Source organism: Zonotrichia albicollis, chromosome 5 (genome assembly GCF_047830755.1).
Source record: "Zonotrichia albicollis isolate bZonAlb1 chromosome 5, bZonAlb1.hap1, whole genome shotgun sequence".
In the NCBI taxonomy this organism is placed as follows: Eukaryota; Metazoa; Chordata; class Aves; order Passeriformes; family Passerellidae; genus Zonotrichia; species Zonotrichia albicollis.
Window position 1 is genome coordinate 31078555 of NC_133823.1, and position 15977 is coordinate 31094531.

At 38.9% G+C, this 15977-nt stretch overlaps 1 protein-coding gene and 1 long non-coding RNA gene across 4 annotated transcripts in view; both read left to right on the forward strand.

Moving 5' to 3' along the window:
• The window catches only part of CPE (carboxypeptidase E), a 57270-nt gene that overhangs the window by 19540 nt on the left and 21753 nt on the right, over window positions 1-15977 (forward strand). The window lies entirely within an intron of this gene.
• The window catches only part of LOC141729162 (uncharacterized), a 31949-nt gene that overhangs the window by 13202 nt on the left and 2770 nt on the right, over window positions 1-15977 (forward strand). The window contains exons 2-3 of one of the 2 annotated variants that reach the window (XR_012580438.1): window positions 147-2462; window positions 5080-5128. This is a non-coding gene — a long non-coding RNA (uncharacterized LOC141729162). The remainder of the gene's footprint in view (window positions 1-146; window positions 2463-5079; window positions 5129-15977) is intronic. The other variant, XR_012580439.1, reaches the window with a different exon arrangement.

Below are 15977 nucleotides of genomic sequence, written 5' to 3' on the forward strand. Positions count from 1 at the left end.
ATTAATTGGACTTTTGAGAATAATCTGTAGTTAAAATGTAATTTTGGTCCGTATCATGGACCAAAACAACACTGTTAAGGATACTTCTTACTTAAATTAAAGTTTATTTCATTTACAAGAAAGATGAATGTTTTCTTCCCTAATAGCAAAGTCAGCACAGCAGTGGAAGCAACGAGCTGGCTTTTCTATGAGCAGTTACACAGTGCACTGCTTTTCACTGATCTAAGTGAGGGTAGAAATTGGTCGCAAGATGTTTTCCAGAGGTAAGAATACTGTGATGATGGATATAATGGAAAAAATTAAGAGAGGAAGGCTGAAAAATATCTCAGAGAGAGCACTGAGTTTTGAAGTACTGAGCCTGTAGAGGCAGCAGCTAAAATAATGTCACCTTTTGACACAAAAACTGGGACAGTGCATGTCCCAGCACTGTTCCAATGCATGTGGTGTTCCATCAGTTCCAGTCACTTGAATAAACAACCCCAGTGTTATGGTGGGGGCTCTAGGAGGCCAAGCACTGGCTTTACTTGAGTGCTTGTCAAGGCCATCAAGAATATAAAAGCAAATACATTAATCTGGCAGTAGCCCAGGACACATAGCTGCTGCTGCTTTGGGTGTCCAACAGGTCTCCAGTGAATTGATGCTGTTACTGTGCCAAATGGAATATTTTTCAGGATGGATGGACAGAAAGCAAAGGGTAAGGATTAAGCAGTGGTGAGGTCACATATGGAAACACTATTCAGTGTGGAATACTTGATCAGAGATGTTATAAATGAACAAATCGATAGCCACATTTATGAAAAATTTAACAACAATTTATTGGGTCAATTACAAAAAATAGAATTTTGAGCAACCACCACAGCCAAGACAGCGTCTGTCCCGGGAACAGGTGCTGGGTGAAACCAGAGGTTTGTCCAACAGAGTGATGACTTCCCCTCAAAGGTTCACCCTGAGTGTGTCCAGTGTCCAGCTTATAGACAGTTTTTTCTGCCTGAGGCAGAAGTGACTGCATAGTTCTTTTGTGTCCCTTTGCATGTAAAGCTGGATCCATACATGTGTAGAAACAGACAAAGAACTGTCCATAGCCTAGAGGAATGTCTGATTGCTCAGGAGGAGGAGTCTTTTCAAATGTAGTAGATGATACCATCTTCTGAATGTCCAAGACTTGATTAGTCCAGGTGCAGGATCTCATGAGCTGCATGGTGATGTCCCGGTGATCATCACTCAGGCAATTCCTGATACTATCTTCAGGGGCTGGTGCCAGGAGAAACCCTCTCTGATGGCTCCAGCCTGTCTTCTTCATATGGTAACAGGTCTTGGTATTGTCCCAGAGCTGGTCCGGGAATTGATTAACTCTATTCCCGTCAGACATCCTGGCTCAGGCTGCTCCATTGCTCCATTCACATGGAGAAAAGGTCTGGTTTTATCTCAACGCTGCCCGAAATTAGTTACAATTTGAATAGAACTCTGCTCCTGGCTGGGGAGGTTAAAACATAACTTCTACAATATTTTATACCTACACATATATCTACGTATACAGCATGAATTAACTCTTGCATATCACAAGAGAGAAAGTAATTAATTGTTTAAACTTAGTAGTGAGGAGATGGTTTAAAAGAAAAAGGCGAGTGAAGACATGAAGTAAGAAAACTGGCATATTAAAAAAAGAATAAAACCCACAGGAAAAAATCTAGTAGGATTGAAGTAAGAAAGTTAAATTAAGAAAAAAGTATGAGCAGATACCCAGAAGTGTTCATTCGCTGCTTGTTCTTAGTCCAGTGCTAGATGGTGTGGTCAGTGGCATGAGAAGTCAATGAACATGTCCCACCTCCTCCCATTGTTGTCCTTCTTATTGCCAGTGTGGCAGCTCTTTGCAATATTCGATGGTGTGAAAACAGCTGGATGCTGTGACTGATTGTTCTGGGCTCTTGGTCTCCCAGGAGGAATGATGATGAAAAGCTGCTTGTTACCTTTGGCAAGGCCATGGAAAGATGAAGGTGGTGTCCCAGTGCTGCCTGTCTCTGTGTGGGTGTGAGCCCAGCGCCTGGGCGAGCTGCTCCGTGCTCCATCTCCAGGAGCACACAGCACTGAGGCACTGCCTGGCTGGGGGCTGTGGGCTGGTGGCTCCACATCTGGCACCTCTGCTTCTCAGGCTTCAGGGAATAGCACTGTTTGAGCTCAGGCTGCCAGTTTGCACCTTTTTCCTGTTGCCCTCTTTCTTTCCGGTCCCTTGTAATGAAAATTTCTTCTCCCTCACCCTTTACTTTAGAGGACCTTCAATTTCTTCAAAGTATTTCTCTGCTGTTCTCAAAAACATTACCTTGAATCATGGACTAGCCTTCTGGGCAAGTGACTGAATTTCCAAGTGCTGTTTTCCAGTCACTGCAATGCTGTGAAGCTGCTGCCTTTGTTCACTTACAAGCCTTGCAGCAGAACTGAGCTTGTTCCTTTCAGAGCCTGACATGGTATGTTATTTCATATTTCATCTCATTGTCTGCTTAGAGTAGCTTACACTGGTCTTGTATTCTTCTCTATAATTGCCTTTATTGTTTGACCTCTTATGGCAGCTTAGCTCTTAACTCACCCTAAAATCCACAATGACTTTGGAAATATTTTGATTTGGTGGAAAAATTCAAGAGTAATTATCCTCTGTACTGAATTTTAACCTCAGGAAATCCTTACCTCCTGTTCCCCAGAATGAAAGATGTGTAAGAGCTACAGGAGCACAGCATCATTTGTATTTCCACAGTGATTTGCAGAGGAAATCTTAGCACATACTAAGTATTTTTTCCATTTTTTAAAAAAAAACCTTCTCTTTAAGTAGTTTTAATAAGCCTCTCTGTCTCCCCTTTTTAACATTCTGTAAATGGTAAGGTAAATTAAAAATGCACAAGTGTTTTGAAATGAAGATAAGTTCTAGGAAAAAAGACACTTTGTCTTAATGCTATATTTTGTGTATAGGATATAGGTTTATGAAGATAATTACAATTCTATAACCTTAAAATTTTTAAAGGAGATAAAGTGTAGTTTTTTATCCCCTCTTCAAGCCCGTATGAAGAGAAATGAAGCTTTTGTGCACTGTGATGTAAAGTAGGATTTATAGCTTTGCTATGTAGACATTGATTGGATGCTTTTGGCTTGCTTCATCACTTTTTTGGATGATTTTTGAAGTGTGCAGATCTAGTGGAGAGATTTGAACTTAGAAAGATGTGGGGTTTAACTTGGTCTGCTACCCAGGATTCTGCTTCCAGAATAATTCTTTGAAATTGCCTACATCAGAGTTTCTGTGAGAAAAAAGTAACACTAGGAATTTGTGCCAGCAAGATGTGTCAGGTTCAGTACCCAGTATCTCCAGGCAGAGAGTATCGATGCCAAAGTAAAATCTCAATTTCCTATATTTGGCAGAAAAAATACATCTAACAGAAAACGTGCTCTGGGGGGGAATCTGTCACGTCTTTTCAGACCTCTGAAATGCACAGTGTCACTGAAAGCAGTGCATCTTCAGAATGCATTATTCATGGAATGCACATGTGTTTTACCTGGTGCTCATTAGAGCAGGTAGTGGGGCTGCTTCTGGGGTTTGCTGCCACCCAAACTTGGCTGTGCCCATCTCTTTACATCTGTTATTCCTTTAGAACTAATCACAGTCAAATCTAGGAGAGAGAGAGCAGTCCCATTCCACAGAACTGAATGAAGAAACCCACCAAACTAAACTAAATAAGTCCAACACAGAATAGTTTTAAAGATCAAAACTCTTTTTCTGTATGAAACAATATATTTAGCTAGGATCATGTGTAATTGAAAATAAGAAACAATAAAAACCAGAAAATGTTACTTATCCAAATCTTAACACTTGTTTCTTTGAGATGTCCTTATGCTTTTGAAGTGTGGAGATTTTGCACTTTCAAACATCTGGGTTTTAACCTTTTATTAAAATGTGGGTACTGAAGTTAGAATAAATGGACAAATAAATAAATCATGTTATGAATGGGTATGGTGATCTTTATGCCAGCTCTTCAAACTTACTTCAGGCTACTTTTCTGCTCACCGGTGACTTGTTTAAGTGCAGTATTGTAGTCTGATCACTTCAGACATTAAAGCTTCTTCAACTGGTAGGCAATTTGGCACAGGATTTGGAGCAACGTGGTTTGACATTGTTTTGTCAAATCTCAGAAGTGCTACAATATTTCTGTATTCTGTAGAGCTTTGGATTTTTATGAATGAATATTTCCAGCCCTTCACAAAAGCCAGAAGTGCTTTTTGAGTTTGCATGCTCACAGAGGAACCATAACACTCTGAGCTCTGTATCAATAAAGGTGAGAATCTGAACTGTCACAATACGTTTGAATATCTTTACTCCCTTACTGATAAATTTAACAGCCAGATTCATTTTAAAAATAAAATTATTGTGTCATGGACCATTGCCTTGGACAGGTGCTTGGATGGTGGCTCTCCAGGATGCTTGCAGTCTCTTACATCATTCACTTGCGGGGAAAAAAAAATAAAAATTGTCTAGTTCTGCTTCAGAGCAAAATCTTCTGGCAGAAGGAGGAGACAAAATTTCCATGCAGACATTGTCAGCTTCTTTGTCTTTCTCAATTAACTGGTTAAAAATATAGCTGTCTTTCACTCTTGTAAATTGATTTAGAACATTCATGGGATTTAAATGGGCCTACACAGGAAGGGCACAATAAAAATGCTGCTTTAGTTTTGTGTAATTTACCTGAAAAATGTTACGTTCACCAGTTGTGACATCATTTTCACAAACCTTGTGTTCTTCTTTGTAGATGTATTTGTGTGACTGTAATCCCAATTCAGCAAGCCTAAAATAAAGCCATAAGATAGGACATTTCCTTCCTTCATGTAAATAGAAACATGTAGCTATAAAGCCAAATGATAAGCAAATAGCAGCTGAACATCACGTGTCATCCTGCTTTCCCTTGTGTGCATCGATGTGATACCAAAATTGCATCTGTTAGGATATTTCTGTAGCGAAAATCCATGAAGAAAAAGCTCTGCTGTACTGCTGCCTAGACTTTCAAAAATATCATAAGGCTCTTATTTTGTTTTTTTTTTTTTTAGTGGAACCATATTAACAATATACTCAAGAAAAATTTCAGTGTAATGAGAAGTGAGTGCTGTGTATTTTTTTCTCTGCCATTATTCACTTGCTTTTATACTAACTGTTCAGTGAAGTGATTTCATTTTGCTCACTCTTGCTTTTCTTACACCATCCTGTCTGCTTCTTCATTTTGAGCTGTTCCAATAAAAAAAAATTGCACTCATATTCAATTGTCTGTTTGAGCTAATATTGCTTCTTCTGCCTGTTTTGGGAGTTTCTCTGAGTCCAAAGGCTTGGAGTATAATTTAGGATTGGTACTTGATTTTGTTGCTCTTGAAACATTAACAAAGTATTAGTATATGTTAAAACCTCAGTGTAAGGTAATACAATTAGTAGATGTTAAAACCTCAGTGTTAAAATATTAATTTGTACTTCTCATCTGTTAATGATCACTTCTATTGTCCACTGAGCAAATTTTCAAACCACCTTTCTTGCACTCACTCTTGTGACAGGTAGCAAACAAATTCCCCATGCAGGGTCAGAGGCCATGCTTGATATTTGTCCTCAGATCTCTCCTTAGTGCTTACTTTTGTCACTGCAGTTCTTAAAGGTAAGGGAGGAAAAAGGGTTAATGAGGTCTGTGGTAAGATCACGGCCTGCCCTTTGCTGGCCATTTGCTTCTATTCTCTTTTATTTTTCTTTTTTTTTGCCTCCACAGGAGATGCTCCCAGAGCAGGAACATTCATTGTTCAGTGGTGGCACAGTGGTGCCTGTCCCTTCCTGGGAGTGATACAGGCTTTGTGACAATGTGTGACAATGGCATTAATGCTTGTTTGGCAGGTCTTGCTCTGCTGCAGTGGTAGCTTGGAGTAAGCCATGGTTAAAATCCCAGGATGGCTTTCTGCACTGTGACCACCCCTTATAATTATGCTTGTGTGCATGTTGGCAAGGAGGGACTATCAGCTCTTACTGATGTGTTGGGTGTTTTGGTGTGTGTTTTTGGGAAGCGTTTGGTTTTTTTTTAATGCCTATTGTTTAGTGATCAGCATAGTAAAGTGATTTTTTTTGTATTTCTTTATCAGACTCAAGCGACTTTCCATTAACAAGCAATCTTAAATAGGAACCTTTCTTTTTCTGGGGAAAAACATAATTTTTGCCTATTTGAAAAAGCTGTAAGCTAAAGCATGAGATTCCCATAGAAGATGTGTGCAATGCATAGGTCAGAAACCCTGATAAAGTCTGGCTTCCTATGTTGCAGTGTTATCTTTTAGCTTGGTAGTTTGTAAGTTGTGAAGCTGTGAAAAAACAACATTTCCTAGTCAGGAAACTCACAGTTCCTGAAATTATCTCTTGGACTCTTTTTTTTTTTTTTTTCCCTTAGGTTTGCCCTCATATCCTGCTTCCTTTGACATGTTGAGTTGATTATTTAGATCTAATGGGGCCTTCTGAGTAGTGTAAGATGTGAAAACAGCATTGTTCCCATTGTGAAATCTTTTATGAGCAGACCTTGGTTTTGAGTTTGTCATTTTCATGGGGTTGCAGTACTGGCCTTCCAGGTCCAATGGGGAACAAAAAGCTTATCCTGGGATCCTGGGATGTGTTTGGTCCCAGCATAGCCTGCTATGTGCTGCTTTGGTTTCCCTCTGTGAAAAAAGGGTAATTCTCTAACAGGGGAGAGTTTGAAGTAGTTGTCTTAGCATAGCAATAGTGGAACATGGATTTTACCTTCTGTCTTCCTTTTTAAGCAAAATCAGGCAGTTAGACATTGACACCCCACCACACGTGTCTGCCCTTCTGTGCACTTTTTCTAGTAGCTTTTCAAATAGTGTCAAGATTCTAAATCTCATCTTCAACATGGTGTTGTCAAGCTTTGTATAATCTTTTGGTTTCATACCTGCTTTCAAGAGAAGGTTTCAGTGAAAACAGGCCACCTGGAGAATTCTAGTGTAAAAAATTAATTTTTCTAGATACATACCTGGAAGGAAAACATCTTTGAAAATAAAGGAGTTGTTGAATTGGGCCTATATTTTTCTACCCTTTGAGGACTTATAAATAGGTGAAAAGCTTTTGCTTAAAAAAATTGTTAAATGTGGATAGAAAAATTGCATCTGGAGAGGGACTTTTCAGAAATAAAAACTTGATTGAGAATTTACAGGAGTCAGTGGAAAATCTTTTCTCAAAGTTGCTTTTGCTTGAGTCTAATACCTTGTTCTGTCAAACTCCTGAGTATATGCTTGACTTGACATTCCAGATGAACTCATCCAGTGCTAATATGCTGAATGTACGTGTATGCTTAATGGTTCAAGTCCTACATAAAGGGAAAAAAGACAAAACTGAGCTCTCAGTGCAATTTCAGTGGTAGTTTTGGCTACAGGTAAAAGGGAAAATGTCCTTGTTGTATACATAGAAGAAGAATGGTTCTATGGTTACAATCAGGTCAAATATCACTTTGTTGTTTGGGGAGAAAAGCATAGTTCCTTCATGTAGGGTTAGTAGTTGTCTTGTAAGTTATGGGTTGGCTGCTCTTTGCCAAATTTGTTGCCTTTTATTAGGTTCAGCTTTTAGTGTTCAGTGTGGTAACCTTCAGTCCCTTTGCCTTCCTGTGTTCCTAAAACCTGAACACATTTTTTTAGATTACTTACATTTTGTAACTATTTCTTTTTTCTTTATGGTTTAGTAGACTGCTGGAAAAAAATATCCCGAAGCTTGCTTTTGGCAGTCATCACAGTGTGATCATTAAAGTTAAGACCAGGTTGAAAGAAAAAGTGACATACATATTAAAAAAAAGTAGAAAATGTGTCAAATACTGGAAAGCTAATATTTTATGAAACAATCCAAACAACTTTGTCTTTTAGCACAAAAATATAATCATTGCATTAAAAATATTTTCTTTCAGATCTTTTAGTTAAATAAGAATGATCTACTGAATCATAAGGTGTAACAGGGTTAATAAAAACATGGAATACTAGGTCACTTCCCAAAAGGTTTTTTCTCTGTCTTGTAATCATGTGGTTTTGATTTTGTTTGTGAGCTGTGCCAAATCTGTCTTTTCATATGATTTTGAGTACCTGCAAATGCAATTTCTTTAGTTAAAATTAGAAATGTGCTTTAGATCAAAGACGATGTTAGCAAAAAGAAACACAAAAATAATTTTCATGACCTGGGAATGACCTCCTTGTTGCTGGAGTCTCTCAGTGAGGGATGTTCCTGCTTTTTTGTGAGATGCATGTGTCCACAGACAAACACAAAGGTAGAGAAGTGCTTGTATAGCTAGAAAAGATTTTGCAGCCACACTACTCAGTACTGTTCCTCTGTTTGTTGTATCACTGTTCTTGAATTAAGAGCTTGAGAGATGTGTTTTGGATCAGGCATCACATCATCTTCCTATTTGATTGGCATTATTATTTCCTAGGTTCCCTTTTTTCTTCATTTAGAGAAGTCTTCCTTCTCAAAGTGCCCCAAATGCCTCAAGTGGGAATATTGCTCTAGGGCTTCTCAGGAGATGCTTTTTGGCTGTGTTATGCTCTCTTCCGTAGGCTGGCTAACCATATTTCAAATATTATTCATGGCTAACTTGATGCCATGAATAATGGCAGTATGTGTGAGAAAAGCAGTTTCACAAATCTCAGAATATTCTGAATAAATGTACAAAATGTATGAATCCAGCTTTTAAACACGCCAGATTTAATTATGCCTCTTTGCTGTACTTTACCAGCTTTCTACACCTGCATAAAATGGAAATAAAATGCAATAAATCTGAAAGGTAGGTCGTTGTTTTCCTCTTGGTTTCAGTGCTTTAATATTGTTCTGAATTTCAGAAGCGTGGCAAAGTCTCAGCTCCCAGTATTTTATTGCACTTACTAAAAAATGTAAGTGACAACACAGGAATTGTGGTGAAAATGCTCAGACTGACGTCAGATACCACTGACAGAAGTGAAAAAAGCCCTTGGACTTTTACTAGTGAACAAAATTGTCCTTGGATAGGATGTGCTTTTTCACTAACATGATGTTTCCTCTGCATTGTCAAAAAGGAGTTTGTCTGATCTACTGCTAGTAACATGAAAGAGAAAGGAAGTTTCAAGTGAGATGAAAGGGACCACAAAAGATGGATTTTCTGTAGCTGCTTTGTATTGCTCAGAGGAAGCAGTAATTGGACAGTGCTAGGAATTACTCCTTGGTCACTGACCTGCTGGCCATTGCCCTTTAATGCTCTTGGCATATTGGGCATAATGGTAGAACATGGCTATTCTTTGCCCTTTTGAGAGGAACGTGCCTTGTTACTTGGAAGTAGCCTTTCTATGTGTAATTAGAATAAACCCTAGCTAGGTTCATTGTGTACCAAATCTCTCAGAGCTCCATTGCCATACATAGAGTTCATTATGAAGTAGGTGGGTGCTCAGCTGCTGAGTGACTTCCTGCACTTACAGATTGCTCTTCAAGGTGAGGATTGCAATTTCTGTTGTTCTTGACTGAGATCATGTGCACAGTGCATATTGTAAATGTAAATGCAGAAATATCTTACTGCTCTTTGGAGGGAAAACCCAGTGGAAGCTCTGACGAAAACTGAGAAAATAGAAAGCATTACGTTTGTTCCCTATATGAGGAAAAACACCAGCTTTTAGGACACTGCAGTGTGTGCTCTGAGCAGACCTAAAAGCCATTACAGATTTTTTTTGTTAACCATTTCTATCTTATGAAGACTCTTCTGTGTCTCAGTTATACAGCTGTACTGTGCTTTGCAGTGTCAGGGTCAATGTCCATATGTGATTTTTTTTGTCTGGAGCTCCCTTATTTAAAGGCAAAACATCTCCTGAAAGCCTTCTGGATCCACTCACATCTGCTGTGGGGACATAGGTCTCAGTTATACAGCTGTACTGTGCTTTGCAGTGTCAGGGTCAATGTCCATATGTGATTTTTTTTGTCTGGAGCTCCCTTATTTAAAGGCAAAACATCTCCTGAAAGCCTTCTGGATCCACTCACATCTGCTGTGGGGACATAGGATTTGTCTGGTTCAGTTATCTCCATCATTACTATTGAGTCATGAATCTGTTGTATGATTCACTTCTTCCTCTTACGCAGGAAGGTTGATTTTATTAGCCTCTGCACCAGTTTAGCTTCCTCTCCTTAAACTATTATACTGTCCTGCTAGGAGTAATGATAGCTTGTTTGCTTTGCTTTCATTGTGTAAGATGATGTGAGGGGCGTTTTTTAAAGAGTATGCATATTTCAAACATATGTGAGTGTGAACAGACAGACCTTCTCCAAGCATACAGGTCTGCATTTCTACTGACTGACTATTAATAAATTATTAAAGTACTATACCAACTTTTCTTTAAAATTTTCACATAACATTGAAAATTCCTGGAGCCAATATTGCAATGTTTGGATATGTAGTGTTGCTCTACCAGTGTTGATCACTCTCTACCCATTTAACCTTCATTTTCTTCTGCTTTATACTAACATGATTTAACCACTCCTGTCTGAAGCACAAGTACAATTGTGATTTACTGCTGGTTATCATATAGGCTTCTTACCTTAAATGCAGAAACTTGAGAGAGCATTAGCTGCTAAAATCAGGCACTTTCCTATCAGGGTTTCACAGAGTTTGCCAGGTTTTTAAGGCTACAATGCAGATGTATTTTTTCTGGAATCCACTCACCCCCTCTCCCTTTCCAGCATTTGAAATGACAGAATTCTGTTAGAAATTATTTATATCGAAAATATGATAATAAAATAATTTTTAAGACTAAAAGAAGCTACCTGGGTATCTATTGGTTTCTGAGAATATTGATATAAATCAGGTTGGCTGTGTTCTGGTGTAAATGGTGTCCCTATTAGTCAAAGACTTCTCACAAGTCAATTTTTCATTTTTTTTCCCCACAAAGGAGCAAATTAACAGCATAATTAACTTCTGCGCTTTGCCTCTGTCCTTCTGTCATTTTTATAAAAGGTCACTTTATAACACTTTCTGTAACTTCCATGGCCAATAATCAAAGAAGATAAGATCAGTAAATATTCAGGCTCATCTGAACAAGGGAAGCTGAATAAATATGCCAGTGCAAAAGGAACTGTTATTTTGTAACGTGGTGTCTACACAAGAAACTTGTTGGAGGGGTACATTTTTGGGGAAATTTTATCCCTTTCCCTCTGTTAGCAATGACCAATGCACTTCAGCATCATCAGCCTGAATCACAGCTCTGCAGCCCACAGGTTTTTTCACACAGTGTCAGATTGTGACAAAATAGCAGTGAAATAAAAGAATGTTCCAGTTACCAATCAAGAAGGAACGTCCAGTACCAGGAGCCTTGGTGGAGTAACAAGTGCCACTGTGATGCCTCAGGAAGGCTCCTGGAAATCCAGGAAACAAGGCTGGAGGCTTGCCACTAGTTATTTCTTACTCCTCTCAAGCCGAGAAAATATATTTCCCAAGGACTCAGAACATCCTTGTGACAGAAACTGTGGTACTTTTCAGTCAGAAATAGCTCTCCTCTATGGAGAGAGCAATGCAGGGAGTTTTGCTGGGTGAGGATGGGCTCTGTGCTTCCCTCTCACATGCTGGTGCAGCGTAGGGCCCAGGGCAGTGCAGCCCTGAATGCTGCCCAAGCTTGCTTTCCTCCTGGAAAATGGCCTTGCAGTGAGTTCTAGGGAATGATGCTGCAGAGGAGGAGCCCTGGCCTGACTTTACTCCCTCAGCTCTTTTCAGATTTGCTATATGCTCTGGGCACTGCTGGGAAAATCACAATATTCATCATTTCCAGCTTGGAAGTTGCTGCTGCACAAGCTCCTGGCTGCACTTCTGTGTTTTTGGCCACCTCTGTGGCAGGGGAATCACAGGATGGTTTGGGTTTCAAGGAGCCTTAAAGATCATCTAGTTCCAGCTCCCCTGATGTGGGCATGGATCCTTACACTGGACAGGTTGCTCACAGCTCCATCCAACCTGGCCTTGAGCACTTACAGGGATAGGGCATCCACAACTTCCATGGGCAACCTGTGCCAGTGCCTCACTACCCTCACAGAAAATAATTTCTTCTAATCTAAACCTACATAGCAATGTTTAATTTGGCCTATATCATTTACTGAAGAAGAATTATTTACATGTTTACATTGACTTTTCCCGTGTTTGTTTCCAGTAATAAGGAAGACCTTACTTTAATTTTTTCAATTATTTGTCCAGCATTCTTGCCTAGTTCTTTGACTTTAGAGCCTGGAATCTACATATAAAGACTGTGAGTTTTTTCTGATTTTTGTTTCTTGTCTTCATGAAATGAGGATGAGGAAAAGCAGAGCCCAAATGTGTCTCCTGCTGGCAGCAGACGTTTGAACTAGTTTAGCTTTGAAATTCCCCACATAGTTGTTACATGCAAAAGGAATGAGATAGTTGAGCTTGGTCCTTTTGAAGTGCTGTGATAACTTGCAAGCACCTTTGTAGCTGAAGTGAAAAAGCTGATTTTAGTGAAAAATGCTGAAGAGTGAGAGCTTGTTAAAGTGAACTTGATGAGGAACTGTCATGAATACATGTCTAAATTATGTGTCAACTTGCTCATAATTGGGTTTATTTCAATGATAAAATGATAGACTGAAAATAAAAAAAATTTTGCTCTGTCTGCCAACTAAAACTTGCAGGATATAATGAGTGCTTTTGAAATGAAAATTCACTTGTTATAAATGGAAAATCCTCCTCTCCTACTGAGCACAATGGAAGAGATGAATCTGTTACATCCCAGAGGCAGCACCACTGCGGACAGTTACTCATGGCATCTTTGTAGTGCCAGTGTCCTTTACAAAGAATGCCAGGGTCTGTGTTGGTCTGTGTTTTTTCCTGGCAGTGAGAGAGAATCTGGTAGGCAAAAACCCCTGTTTTGTGCTCTGCCACAGACTGGTAAGGGTGGTTCTGTGGCTCTACCACAGATTGGTAGGGGTGAAAACCAATTTCATGTTTGGTTTCTTAGGAACTTCAGTGCTGAGCTAACAATACTTGCTGCTGTAACACTAAGGAATTCTGTAAATGCAAACTCCTATTTAGTTTTCTTAGGGCAGAAGAAATGCAATCTGTTATAAAAAGAACTTGGTTAATCCAGATGTAGAAGGTTATTTATTGCTTCTAAAGTTCTGATGATTTTTAAAATCTGCTTTGAACTTGAGAGGCCTTTTTAACACATTTACACAAAATGAGGGGGTTTTGTATATCACATTTCAGTGCTTCTTACTAAGTTAAAAGTGTTTGATTAAATAAATAAACTTGTTTTCCTTTACAAGCAGTTTGTTATGATTTAAAGAATCATCGCCACCTGTATTGGATGGAACCATCAGTTTGTGAGCAGTAACACCAACCTAGTTGGCAAAAATTGTTGTATTCTGTGGTAAAGCAGGTGGGCTTTTCCCACAAGGCTGGATGCAATGCTGCATTGTGCAACACTTGAGTGCAAGTGCAGCATATTGTGGAAAGATCACAGGGATGTGCCAGCAAAGAGCTGTAGGTGGGGACTGCAGGAGCTGAGCAGATGCTTTGCCCACTTTTTGTGGGAGGCTGTGCCAAGTCCTGTAGCTGCCGGGGTGAGAGTGGGATGTTGGAAACCTGGGGAAAGCACTGAGTCATCCAGAACTTTTGTGGTGGAAATAGCTGTCTTGGGCATGAGGTAATCTGTCTGGAGAATTTAATTTCCAATGCAAGGACACGTAAAATCCTAGTTTGAAGCCCAGCTCACAAGCTTTGTACTCAGTAGAATGGAGATTGCGTCTTAATTTTTATGTCAAGGCCAGCAGAAACAGCTGCTGCTTGTGAGCTTTCACTCCAAGTTTAATCTGTTGTACAGAATTTATTGTTAACTTTGATTTTAAGCAGTAGTGTTCAAGTAATTATGAAAATTTCCAGAAAGAGCTTGAAACTGATTTTAAATCATAGCTGTTAAAAGTACATGTGGTTTTTTTAAAACAAGAGGTTGCCAAGAGATCCTTCTTTTCATCTTGTTTTCTTCCAGTGTGTTTTCCAGCAGCTAGTGGCAAGAAAGGGAAATACTATTTTTTTCAAAAATCTTTGGTGTTGACTATTGACCTGTTTCTGCTTCCGTGTAAGCCACCCATGAAACTTCCAGTAGTTTCTTGTTTAGCAAGGTTAGGCTGATGCTCCATCTTAGTAAATGTTGTCCTAAATTTACGTAAGGCCGATCCAGTGATTTAGAAACTAATACTGCATTGTGGCTCTGTCTTTCAATGCCATTTTCTCCACAAACTGGGGAGATCAGCATTTACATTGAAATGCTGTTATGAGGCAGATTCAAGACATTTATTTTACAGGGTATTCGAAATATAAATTTTCTAATTTGTTCACTTTTCTATCTTGCATCTTCATTTATTTTACTCGCTTTTTTCATATTTGAAGGAGAAACTAATTTTATAATCTTTGGTTTTCCATGTAGTTGATCTCCAGATAATTTCTTTCTCTTTGAAATGCTAATAAAAATTTAGAGTGTAAAAGAGTCTTCAATAACATTTAATGAATACATTTCTTGCCAATGAGGTTCTGAGATTTCTTCTGCCAGTTATCTACAAGAGAAGTTTGCTGGTTGCCATATTAAAAATGACAAGCAACTGTAAGTAATCAGAAACACTAAATTTGTTATTTCAGGAATGTTGTTTGCTTTTCTGTAATAAATACAGGACAGCAGAAGGACTCAAATTTTTAAGGATATTTGAGGCTGGTTTGCAAAATAGTTCGTAAGCACTTAAACTTCCTGGGACTTAATTGTTTTTCTCCCATATGGCTTTCAGTTCCACAAGTGAAATACTGTACATTTTCAGGCTAACTGCTTGACATTAGACTATGGCTGGCAGCATGACGTTGCCTTGACTCGTAGGGTATATAATTAGAAGGTGGTAAACTTTTTGTCCCTATGTTTTAGAAAATTACTGTCTTTACTGTACAAATACAGCCTGACCTGAAAATGGCAGTGGTTAGTCACTGTTAATTGTATGACCTGTCTAGCATTAACGATGTACAAGCTGTTCCTAGGAAACTGTGGAAGACCTTTGCTGACAGTCACTGCAGAAGGGAATGGTGACATTCCCAATGTTTGCCAGGCACCAGAAAAGCACGACATTTTAAAATACTTTTATCCTCAATTGTCCATCAGGTTGTAATGAGTATACCACATATAGTCTAAGAAGGATGTAAAAGCCTTCTAAGAGCCATAATGGTGTGATGGCTAAGGCTTCACCAGAATTACTAAGATATTTACAAACCTTATTGCTGCATTTCATTTCTTATGTTAGAATTCACTCATTATCACAAATCTCTGTATCTGAAATTAGCTCTGAGCTGAAATTAGGTGTAAGCATTTATAAATGCCATACATTGTTTGCAAGACATACTTTTTCTGCTGGGAATGACAGGCTATCATTTGTCAAGATATATCACCAGAAAATTAATAAAATTCATTAAAGAAGAATTTTAAATATTCAGACAATGTAAATGTTCCTTTGTGTTTATTTTATCTTAGACCCTGGGAATCCATGAAAACAATCTCTTTTCTGTGGGGGTCAAAGAAATGAGAAAAGGCAGCTATTATTTCTTCAAGCTTCTTCTTTTTCTTCTTTAAAGCCACTTCCACTTCTGCAGTGGCCAAGTTTTTCTACTGGTTGAAGACACCGTTTAAAATTTCTTTGTCAAATTGACACTTACAGAATCTTTTAATTTAAAAAAAGTCTTTGAGGCAATTGCAGTTATGGAACCTTACAAAGGGTGATTAAGGTCTGCATTAAATGGCTCATGAAGGATTAATGGCAAGAGCAGCTCTTCCTCTGGCTAAGCAGCGTGCTGGCAACACGTGACCCAGAGGCTGTTTTCTCCATGGGCTGAGCTGTTTTCCAGAGAAGGCTGAACCTTGTGGAAATGGTGTGGCAGGACATATTCTGTGACTGG